This window comes from Diabrotica undecimpunctata, chromosome 1 (assembly GCF_040954645.1).
Source record: "Diabrotica undecimpunctata isolate CICGRU chromosome 1, icDiaUnde3, whole genome shotgun sequence".
In the NCBI taxonomy this organism is placed as follows: domain Eukaryota; kingdom Metazoa; phylum Arthropoda; class Insecta; order Coleoptera; family Chrysomelidae; genus Diabrotica; species Diabrotica undecimpunctata.
The window spans coordinates 17,409,540-17,421,659 of NC_092803.1; the positions used below are offsets into that span (position 1 = coordinate 17,409,540).

Below are 12,120 nucleotides of genomic sequence, written 5' to 3' on the forward strand. Positions count from 1 at the left end.
AAATCCGAATTGAGTGTCACTCATCTGAAACTTCTTGTAAATTGGTGTATGAGTGATTCTGAGAAAAGTTTTAATGAAATGAGACATCATGCTTAATATTCGATAGTCATCGCAGTGTAAGGCATTTAATTTTTTTGGTAATGTTGATTTTAGCCAGTCTGATGGTATTTTACCTGTGTCATATATCTTATTGAATAGTGCTGTTATTAAGTCGAGGCTTTTTCTTTGTCTGCAATTAATTTAAGTATTTCGACATTGATATTGTCTGGGTCGTTGGCTTTTCCGTTCTTCTGAGCTTTTACTGCATAAATAACTTCTACTTTTGTTATTTTTGGACCTTTTTCATTTATTCGATCATCCGTGGATGGTGGAGAACAAGGTCTATCATCGTCAAAAATGTCTGAATGTATTCTTTTCACCTCTCCAGTTTGTCTTCTGTACTTTTTACTAATTATCTTGTTATTATTATTTCTTAATATTTTTTCCTGTCTCTTTCTGTGTCTACCTGTCATTTCTTTCCCTTTTTATGGACATTAAAGGTGTCGTATTTTTCCTAAAGTTGTTCAATTTCTAGGCATTTGGTTGACATCCAGTTTTCTTTAGCTTCTCTGCACTTATTTCTAATGATTTTATTTACTCGTTTGTATTCTATTGGGTTTGTTTTATGTTTTCCTCTTACGTCTATGATGTCCATGATCGCTTTCATTATTCATTCTTGTTTTCTGTTGTCTTTCGTGAACCCGATGTCTTCTTATTGTATCTTTGTTATTTTGGTTTCTAGAGCAGTCCATGTTACTTCAATGACTGTCTGTACGAAGTTCTCTAGCGTTTCTATTTCTTTCCCAACCTTGATACGTATTTCATTTTTCTTTTTAGGGTTCTTCAATTGTGAGATGCCTATTTTTCTTGACACTTTTACCCTTTTAACTTTGAGAAACCTTTTTAGTCTAAAATCCATTATAACTGGATTGTGATCGCAATGAATGTTAGCTCCAGGATATGTTTTAGTAGATTTTATGTACTTCTTGAAGTTTTTATCGAGCAAAATGAAGTCAATTTGATTTCTAACTATTTTTATCTTTTCTATGTGTTCTATGTGTTTCTAAGTGTATGGCCTTCTAGGATATTGTTTGATGAAGATGTAGGCTACTAACAGGTTGTTCTCTAGGCAGAATTGTATCAGTCTATCTCCCCTATTGTTTCTGGTCCCGTGACCGTATGCTCCTATGTTGTCTCCTTCGATACCATGATCAATTTTGGCGATAAATTCACCCATAATCATCGTTATCTCGCCTTTTTTGTCAGTCACAGTACTTCCTCTATATTGTTATAAAAGTTTTCAACATCTTCCTCTGATTTGCCACTTGTTGAAGCATAGACCTGAATAACATTTAGGTCTCTATGGTTTGTTCTGAATTTCAACATTGTTAATAAATATTTCAACAAATAAATGTTTAAACATGAAAAATTAAGAATAGTTAAGATTTAAACATATTTTGGAACAGACTTCAAACTTTTTTTAATTTACAATTGAACTCTCTATTTATTTACCCATGAGCCGTCGCTAAATTTATGAACACCCCCCGTAGACTATTGATGAACTAGTTTTATATAAAACGTAAGGTTTTAATGCCGTGTAGGTGGACGTAGTAAATGAACTACCGTCCAATAACGATATTTATATACTACAAACGTTACGACTTGTTGACTTTTAACAAGGTAAATGTCAGACTTATTAATAATGTCGCGATATCTAAAAAGATCGGCTACCGCTATGCTTCCAATTCATAATTTATTCAAGATCGAGTTAATTTGTTCAAAGATGCAATAAAATTTAATTTAAACAATTGTTTTTAAGATTAGGAGTCGTTGGACTGAGTTGTATGGAAATAGAACATTACTTTGTCTAAAAACAATAAAATTAATCAAGTTTTATTAGATATATCTGTGATTTGCACGTGCTGGAATTGACAACATATTAAAAAATTATACTCATATACAAGCAGTTTGCTTTAATAGATGCTGTAATTATTTTCATTTAATATTTTGTGTGCGGTATCAGTTCATTATGAATTTTGATTTACAAGTTCTGGTGTTGATTCCAACATTTTCCTCCATTCTTCTTATCTTTCTTTTTAATCTTTTTATGTTTTCCTCCTGATAATAGGTCCGAACATAATATGTAATGATCACTTATTTGTCTTTAAAAAAAATCTTGTTTTAAAAAAAAAGACAAATACTCGTCCAATTTTAATGAAACTTTATATTCTGTTGTGTTTTGTTTTTAGTACACTTTAATGTGGAACAAATTATTTATCTGCACAAATTTTCTACTTACAAAAATTTCAATTTGTATTCAATTTTCAATTCTAACAATAATAGGTGTAATTCAAGAAAAAGTAACACGTATTTTTAAAAGATATTATTTATAATTATAATACTTACATAAATATTTAAGTTATCTACTATTTCATAATATTTTCTACCCATAACAATAAGAGAAAAGTAAAATTTTGCAAAATAAATATTTGTTTTAAATTGTTTAAACAAATTACTCGGTTAAATAACCAGTTCACAAATTAACTAATTGCATTTTTATAATCTATGCAACGCGGTACCCCAAATTAAAAAAAAAACAATAATTTTATTGATTAAAACCGAAGATATTGCCACTTTTATAAATTTAAATTTATGAATTCAGTTTTTGAAATATAGTAAAATCAAGAAATATAAAAAAGGGCTAACTCAGGTTCTAACGGTTGTAGGACTTTTTTTAATTCGTGTAAAAGTGCCAACATTTCAAATAAAAAAATATATACTTCCTATAATAAAAGTGTCGCGAAAAAGGCCTTTTATTTAATAATTTCTCTGGTCTATAATCAAAAGATAAGAGAATCTACAAGCTGTGTGAAAGTCAAATTTCCCCCAACCAGTTCGGGTTCACAAATGCTGTTGGTTCTTGAAAGGCTTTGTTCTCAGTACAAGTCTTATTCCAGAGATGCAGAGACGTCAACTGCGACGTATACGCATGTCTGGTTGATTACGAGAAAGCGTTTGATCGAGTACAGCACGCCAAGATGATACAAATACTAAAAGAAACAGGAATTAATAACCAAGATCTGAAAATAATTAAAAATCTTTACTGACTTTAGAATCAGACAGCAAATCTTAGAGTTAAAGGTGAACACACTGACTATGTGAAAATCATGCATGGAGTGAGGCAAGGCTGTATTTTGTCTCCTCTAATCTTCAATCTGTACTCTGAAAGAATATTTATCGAAGCTTTGCACGAAACTGAAAAAGGTATTCTACTAAATTGTTACCGGCTAAACAACTGATATGGAGATGACACCATAGTATTTGCAGACAACTTAGAAGACCTACAAGTTCTTATGAACAAAATCACGTATTACAGTCAACAATATGGGCTCAGTATAAACGTTAAGAAGACAAAGCTTATAATAATAGCAAGAAAAGGATAACAGGTCAACTCTTCGTCAACCAATCTCCTGTAGAAAGAGTGACGCACTACAACTATCTTGGCACCATAATAAATGAAGAATGGACCAACAACCAGGAGATTAGGGCACGCATCGGAAAAGCGAGATCCACTTTCAATCGGATGGGGGCCTTCTTCAAGGGTCATAACCTCGCTCTTGATACAAAAGTAAGAATGCTGCGATGCTATATCTTCTATGTCCTTTTTTATGGCGTTGAATCGTGGACCTTGAACGAAGATATGTACAGAAAACTGGAAGCTTTTGAGATGTGGCTATATCGGAGAATGCTTAAGATCCCGTGGACTAACCGAGTCACAAATGAGGAGGTCCTTAGAAGAATGAATAAGAACCGAGAGGTACTGATCCCCATCAAATCTCGAAAGTTATAGTTCTTCGGACATATTATGCGGATTGAATCCAGATATGCTCTACTTCAAGCCATCCTGCAAGGAAAAATATTTGGAAAACGAGGTCCAGGAAGAAGAAGAACATCTTGGTTAAAGAACTTCAGAATCTGGTTTAATACAACATCTGTGCAGCTTTTCCGCGCTGCTGCAGATAAGATAAAGATTGCCATGATGATCGCCAACATTCGTAACGGATAGGCACATCAAGAAGAGAAGAATAACCAAAAAGCCATCTGTACTTCCTATATGGGTATTAATAATTAGTCCCTATTAATACCGCAGATGCGTAGATAGTCTACCTAAAAACGATTGGCTTGAAAGGGATTACTTTTTATCCTACTATACTTTTTGGAAAGATTTTGGTATTCAAGTACTTTAAAAATGAGTTACGCAGAACTATTTTTTCTGATGTGACTGTGAAACTGACATTAATGTGTTTGGATAAGATTATTTCATTATAATTAGGGGAGAATGAGACAAGATGGTCACTCTAAAATTTTTTAGCATAGAAATAACAAAAAACGTTTAAACAGATAATAACGGGGGCATAACAGAACATATTTTTTAAAAAAATTATATCTAAGTCTACAGTGAAAGGAAAAATAACATTATTGTTTGAAAGCTCTAAAGGGATTGTCTTACACCATGGTTAGGGTAAAATGACCCCGTCCATAAGGTAAAATGACCCATATAGCTCTTTTGTATAGAAAAAGTAATTTTTACATTTTATTTCTGCTTTCACTAAACACCTTTCTGCTTACAGCCTTTCTAGTTGCTTGTCAAGTTGACTTGATTGTTTTTTGTTTTGCTTTCATCGAAAAAAAAAAATGGTGCGCAAGTAAAATCAGTTGATCCTTGCGAAGGTCTTAAACTTCTTGTCTGAGGGGGTTCCTGAGGTAGTGGAGATATATCCTATGGAATTACAAAAGTATTTTCTAGCGATGATGGAATTTTATTCCTTTTAATGCCACCTTTTTGTCTGGAGAGCTGACTTCGGATATTGGGATTGATGTACCAGTTGCATAGCTTGTAATATCAACTTAATGGTTTGAATCTTCCTTATTTGAAGCTGCAATAAATAAAGTTTAATTTTCCGAAAATTCCCCCAGACTATTTCCAAAAAGGATATCATCTGAAGATTGTACACTTGCTTCCCGTTCCTGTGACTCGTCTGATGAAGATATATTACGAATTTTTCTTTTCCTCCTTGTGGAGATGGAGTTCTTTGTTCATGGATGAGATCAACGGTTTCATTTTTCACTATAGATCGATCAGTTGTACACTAAGGTTTAAATTTCCAATCTGGGAATATGTTCGAATTAAAAGGACCGATGCCTGTCTTCTCGAATCCACTGAGTGCTTTGTCAAGTGTGACTTCTCCAGGGTTTCTTTAAGCCATAAAATAACTTCCTCATTAAATTATTAAATGTAAACATTTTTCAACTTCGTAAATAAGTTCAATGATTTATTGATTTATTTTGAAATAACCCTGATAAAAACAACAAAATTCCTTGAAATAGAGTAAAAAAATTTATTCAAGTTTTAATCATACAATAACATAACCTTTAAATATAAACATTCATAGTAAATATCTTAATAGGTACTTTGATATTCTTACCTCGCAAATTCACGAACAACAAATAATATCAATCGCACAGAATGAATGTTCATAACCAAAAGTCCTTATTAATTCTTCAAACAATTACAAAAACCAGTATTTCCAACTTCTTATGCGACAAATACACACAAATTATAAATGTTTGGAAAGGTTTTTAAAATCGCCGCCCATTGTGACGTCACACTTAAGTAGTCCATTCGCAATATTACATGTGTTTTTATAGGTTATATTAAAACTAGCCGATTATGCTTCGCACATCTTCACAGCGTCGTATATAGGTGGCGCTTGTAGTACTGAATATAATAAACAAAACTATATAGACAGCGGTTTTATGAAAATTATAACAAATATGTTAGGGGAGACCATTTTACCCAGGGCGACCATTTTACCCGACCTTCCCCTATAACTTTTTTTGTACACTAGATATGTAGGTAGTGCTCCTACATATAAATATCGATATTTAAGAATGATACCGATCATTCACTAACACCTACACGGTAGTATAATTACTCATTCCAAAAAACCAGTTTTGTGTGTGATGTGATCTATTTTTAGTGATACAAGAAAATAAAGCTATTAGAGAAAGTTAAACATCTCTTAATTGTTTTTTCTCTTAAGGTAAATCACTGATTAAGAATTTATTGATTTAAACTCAACTTTAAATAGATTTGTTTGCTTTGGAAAATTGCATACTATTGAACATATTTTAGGTTCCGTACGTTAACATTCATTCAATTACTTTTCTTTTTATTTTTAATTATCGCGGTAAATGGTGTTCGATTTCGATTCATTCAATGGATTAGGTTTTTGATCCAAAACCAACTATTACACAAAAAATAATAAAGTTTCTGAAAAAAATAATGTTGGATTTATACTTCAAGAAATCACCATATTTTTAAGATACATATTATGGGCAGTATATGAGCATGCTATTTTAATTCAAAATGAATCAGTGCCCTACTTTATAAAATGTAAAATTATGTTCATTATTGACAAGTTAAAATCTTCTCTTCAAGTCGCCATCTTAATTATTTAGTTGTCAATAAAAGTTATTTATTCAGACTGTTCAATTTTTTCACATGCGAAAAATCATGTCATTTTTTCGCTGTATTACTAGCTACCATTCTACCACAATTTTACAATTATTTCCCGTTCTCCAACCCTTCCTACTCACATTTTAACCCCACTCCATTAGAAATACAGACAGTTGTAAGATAGCAAAGAAAGGCACACTCTCTTGCCTGTTGTCTCTCGATGATAACAGACACTCTCTCTTGACTGCTGACTGTTGCTAGAGACAGTCGTCCTCTCTTTCGTCTGCTGAGTCCTACTAGGCAGACGTATTATCTCTCTATCAATCGCTACCTATCGCTTGGTACAGACTTACCACGCTTTTTCTCTACTCTAATTATCTCTCTCGCTTATAGTTACGCGAAAAATACCGCAAGTACTATTTTAAATCGTGTACAGACGCAAATGTGCTATATCTCGTGTGATCTAAGTGTTAGTACCGCGAAACACGTCTTCAGAAACCGGTAACCGGACAGTTTCCCCGTATGAAGAACAACCGCGACTGAAAGCCTCTAAATACCGCGAGTGTGTGTATGTGCAGCAGAAGAATTGGTAAGACTTTATATAAACTTAATTTGCTATAATCTGTATAACCTTTTACCACATATCCTAATTTATTTGAACCAGCCCTATGTAATACAGTCCTCATTTACTGAAATTATATTTATAATTTCACATATGTACACCCTTTTTGTACACAGACATTGCTTTTAATAAAGTTATATTTTTATACCATTTTTTATTTATTATAATAGATACTCCTTTCTTTACTCGCGTCTGTTTAGGAACAGCTGAGGATAAATTCCCTTTTTCGTGGTTCTCCTGGAAGATTCATTTTCTGTTGTTTAACTTCGTGGATTATTTCATTTATGTATTTGGGTATCTAGTATACATTCTCTGTAGTATCTCTATACAATTTGTATTCTAGATTCATTATCCGTTTCCTCTGCATCGTTCATCTTAGTTTTCAGTTCTGGTCCCAGGTTGTATATCGATTGTTTTGACAATGGTTCTTTTTCTTTCTTCAGTATTTAGTTTATAAATGACAAAATAAATATATTATTAATGGATTATTTCTTTATTGTTTAGAACAACATATTACAACCATATTGACTTGCTTACAATTAATAATCGTTAGTCGTTGATTTTGCCGTAAGTCATAAGTACACTGTAGCCAACCTACACTATTGTACCAACCTATACTTAACACTTTTTACGAGAACAGATATTTGGTCTATTGCTCAACGTTTCTTCTTTGTCGTAACTTAGGACCAATTGAGGTAGTTTGTAAGCTACTCAGTCCATCTACAACATCCAGGCAAAAATTATGATCATATATTATCTGCAATTGCTGAAAAATTCCCCTCAATTGAAATGGAAAAACTAAACAAGATAGAGTCCAAGTTGAACATGGAACAACTTTGGATGGTTTTCAAAGAATATTACGGAAAATATCAAGTGATTCTATCAAATGACCTGTCGAAATGCCAATATGTAATAAAGTATGTATCATTATCCCAATAGTGTCTTTTGCCCTGTAGACAAGTTTTCAAGAAACGCTTTTTTCACTAATTCACGATTCATCTAGACAAAAATTCGGTATTTGTACAGCTTTTGCATTTTATAGATCTTAATAATTTCTTTTTCATACGTACTACTTGTATTAGAAAATCAACGACTCAAAACAGGCAACCTACGCTAAAGCCTCTTATCTGAAAGCCACAAACACAGATGTGAAAGAGTCGACAAGACCCTTTTATTTCTATTAACATAAAGATTTGATCGGGATGTAGTTATTCATGGTTTTCTTAATTTTTTTTACATATTCTTAAATGTGCACATTTCAAAAGTCTTTTTTAATATCTACGTAATTTCCCGACCTACTATATTTAAAACCAATGATGTAGATATTAGATTCCATCGAAAATAGAAAATCGTTAACCTAGAAAAATGTTAGCATCTGCACAGATTTACGACCCTCATTTAGAGCAGGTGCCATAAACTTCACCCTCGTGTGTAATAACAATAACCATTATTTTAGCTCAATGAATGAATACATTACTTAGTATTCGCTCTTATTCGTAATTGGGAGTGTGATATATATGTAGAAATAAATATATCGCTGGTGTCTGCAAGAATTAGTTAACGAGGTCAGCCAAAAAGGGTGTTGTTTCTGGATTGCTTTTCATTAATCATTTTCAGGACATACCGATTCAGATGTCAGTCGTAGCTCAAGATGGATGGAGTCCTGCTGTCGATTATTAGGGGATGAGAAATAGCTAGGCGGTTCAGTATATTTTCTGTTCTAAGTTCGTCTGAACGACAAGTTGAAATTTGCTTATAGATCAGTTACTGAGGGTTTTTACCTCCGAATTTTTTATAACTGAATCGATTCATTTGAAATTTTGTGTGTTGGTAAATAATTACTCAAGGAACAACAGTTATATAGTGCCGATGTGCGCTTCCACCCTGGGGGTGTTTGCCACCCCTTTTCGAGGGTGGAATTTTTTTCACTCAAAATAACTGCGCTATTCGATAGAAAGACAAATTTTAAACAAAAAATGTAGTAAACATTTTTTTTGCTAGATCAATACCTTTTCAGTTATTCGCTGTTGAAAAGTGTCATTTTTCGTTAAAAAAACATGTTTTTCAAAGGTTTGTTAAGAATAGCTTTGAAACTAAGAGTTTTATTAAAAAAAGTGTAACGACTAAAATTAAAGCCCATAAAAAAACAAAAAAAGATTGGTTTTTTAATGAATATTTTCAGTTCAATATTAACTGAGATATATGGCTGTTCAAAGAAGGTTTGTTTTTGTTTTTGTCTTTCAATACGAGTATTTAACGTTAAATAACGGAAAACGGGTACATTTTTCGACAAAAACTCATAATATTTTTAAAAGAGCTTGAAAAGACCTTTAAAATGAGTGGTGGTAAAAGTCCTTTGCACTAACTGTACGTGAGATACGATCTAAAAAACGATGAGTTTCTCAAATTTTTGTAAAAAAAAACGCAATAAAACTAACGTCATGTTCACTAGGATTGAAATAAATTGTTTTCCTTATAGAATTCACTTTATTTTAGTGTTTTTTGTATGATGCAAAAGTTTAGCCACTTTAGAATACCCAGTTTTTGAAAAAAGTATGATTACATTTTTTTTTGTAAATATTAAATAAAATCTTTTTTTTATAATAACTTCAAAACTATAAAAGATACGTAAAAGATGACACAATACAAAAAAATAGGTTTTTTTTCAACAAAAATTTTCATTTTTTAATTTTTTTGTAGCTTAAAAAATAACGGAGATATAGTTGGTTGAAGTTTGCTTTATAGCGCATGAACGACTGGTCTCCGACCTTTTGACCCTTCACCCTTTAAACATGAAGGACTTTAGAATGTTTTACGATTCCTATACTTATAGCCCGTTAAATTACCTGTAAAATCGTTTTTTTTATGCATGTTGTAGCATCAAAATTAACCGAGTTATTGTAAAAAAACCAATAGTACTTTTTAGAATAAATTTTGGAGCATGGAAAAATTTTATAATTTGGAGCATTGGTTTTATTTTTAGTTTTTTGGAAAATAAAAAAATTGTAATATATTATAAACTAATTTTTTTCTATTTATGTCCATGTCTAAGTTAAGGATTTTATTTTCATCAAAAGGGGTGCTTGTAAGGGTTGTAAAAGTAGGCTCATTTTATAAGTAAAAAATTAATTTTTGTCTACAAACAATGCACTCTAAAAATGTTTCAAATAGTTAAAAATATTTTTTAATTCATTTTTGACAAAGGGGGTGGTTGTGAGGGTTAAAATGTTGAAAAAATAATAAAATGTTATTTTATAAGCAAGAAATTAATTTTTGTTTAATAAAATGCGCTCAAGAAATGTTTCAGACCAATAAAAATATATTAAATTAATTTTTTTAAAAAGGGGTTGGTTGTGAGGGTTGAAATGTTGAAATTATGATTAATAGTTATTTTATATGCAAAAAATTAATTTTCTTTAAATAGAATGCACTCAAGAAATGTTTCAAACCGATAAAAATATTTTTTAATTCATTTTTAATTCATTTTTGTCATGTAATTCATAAGGGCGGTTGTAAGGGTTGAAAATTTACAATAAATAAAATATTATTGTATAGCTAGGGTATTAATTTTTATTTACATAATTGAAATGTCTCAAGCTGCTACGACTTTTTTTTCATATTATTTTTATAAAAAGTATTAGCTTTTAAGGGTTTTTAAAGGGTTTTAAGGGTTGAAAATTGTGAATAATTAATTTTTATATTAAAGAACACCTTATAATATTTACCTTATGCGAATAAACAAGATTTAAGTGCATAAAATAATTAAATAGGTGTTTTTCCCAGTTTCTTCAATAAGGGGTAGTTTTCACCCCTTAAAAACAAAAAGCGCACCTAGAGCGTACATAACTTTTGAAGTGGAGGGTAAGATAAGCTTAATTTGAAATTTTCAAAGAAATCGATGCAGTTATAAAAAATTCGGAGGTATTACCATATTTTAAGCCTCAGTATCTGGACTATTAACAGTATATGAGGATGACATAGGTTACATAAAGTTAGACTTCAAGAAGTGGAGTTTGGGGAACATTTAAGACGAAAAACGAAGTGTAACTGTAAACTTCCACGTTCAGGAAATCCTCAAGATAAACAGGTTTTTCTTAATTATTCGCACTACTGAAACCCTTTACACAGAGTGAGGTTTTTATGAACTAAAAACTTTTTGGAAGAGCAGAAAGGTGCAAGTTGATAGTGCCCGTGATATCATAAATATAGCTTGTCCAATTTTTGGTTAATATGACATGATATACCGCAAGAATGAATATTTTTTACCGAAGACCAATCAAAAATTGATTTTTTTGTTTTGATTCACAAACATTTGTATCTAAATGTGGATAGTGTAGTTATATTTATTTTCATAAACTTTATTAGTATTTCGATTGGATTAAGATCTGGCAAAAATTCTACACCAGTCAAGTATCTTTATTTGGTTGTCAGTGAGAAAATTCTCAGAGTCAATCCTGGACCTCTTGGAACATTTTTGTTTGCAGCATTCCAAAAACTTATCCTGTCGGATCGTTCGTTCAACAATATTCTGAATTAAAATTCTCGGATAGCTAATAATCATCATCATCATTGGCTTTTACAACTCTTCGTGAGTTTTTGCCGCGTTTACTATTGCCTTCCATTGATTCCGATCCTGTGCTATTATTTCCCATGGCTTCACTTCCATCTTCTCCAGGTCTTCCCTGACTGCGTCTTTCCACCTTTTTCTAGGCCTTCCTGTCGATCTTCTACCATCTGGTCTTTCCCAAAACACATTGCTAATCAGTCTGTCGTCATCACTCCGTACCACGTGGCCTGCCCATCTTAATCTATTGGCTTTTATGTATCTTACGATGTTTCCTTTCCCGAAGAGAGTCTCTATTTCATTGTTGTATCTGCTCCTCCATTCATTTGTCACGCTGTCCCTGCAAGGACCATATATAATTCGCAGGATTTTGCG

The 12,120-nt window shown here is 31.9% G+C and overlaps 1 protein-coding gene across 2 annotated transcripts in view; it reads left to right on the top strand.

Moving 5' to 3' along the window:
- Positions 1 to 12,120, top strand: part of Tsp5D (Tetraspanin 5D) — a 92,254-nt gene that overhangs the window by 13,447 nt on the left and 66,687 nt on the right. Inside the window, exon 1 of one of the 2 annotated variants that reach the window (XM_072537691.1) lies at positions 6,040 to 6,143. The exons of the other annotated variant lie outside the window; for it this stretch is intronic. The gene's annotated coding sequence lies outside the window, so the exon portion shown is untranslated. Of the gene's footprint in view, positions 1 to 6,039; positions 6,144 to 12,120 lie in introns of those variants that run through there. 2 annotated transcript variants of the gene reach the window in all.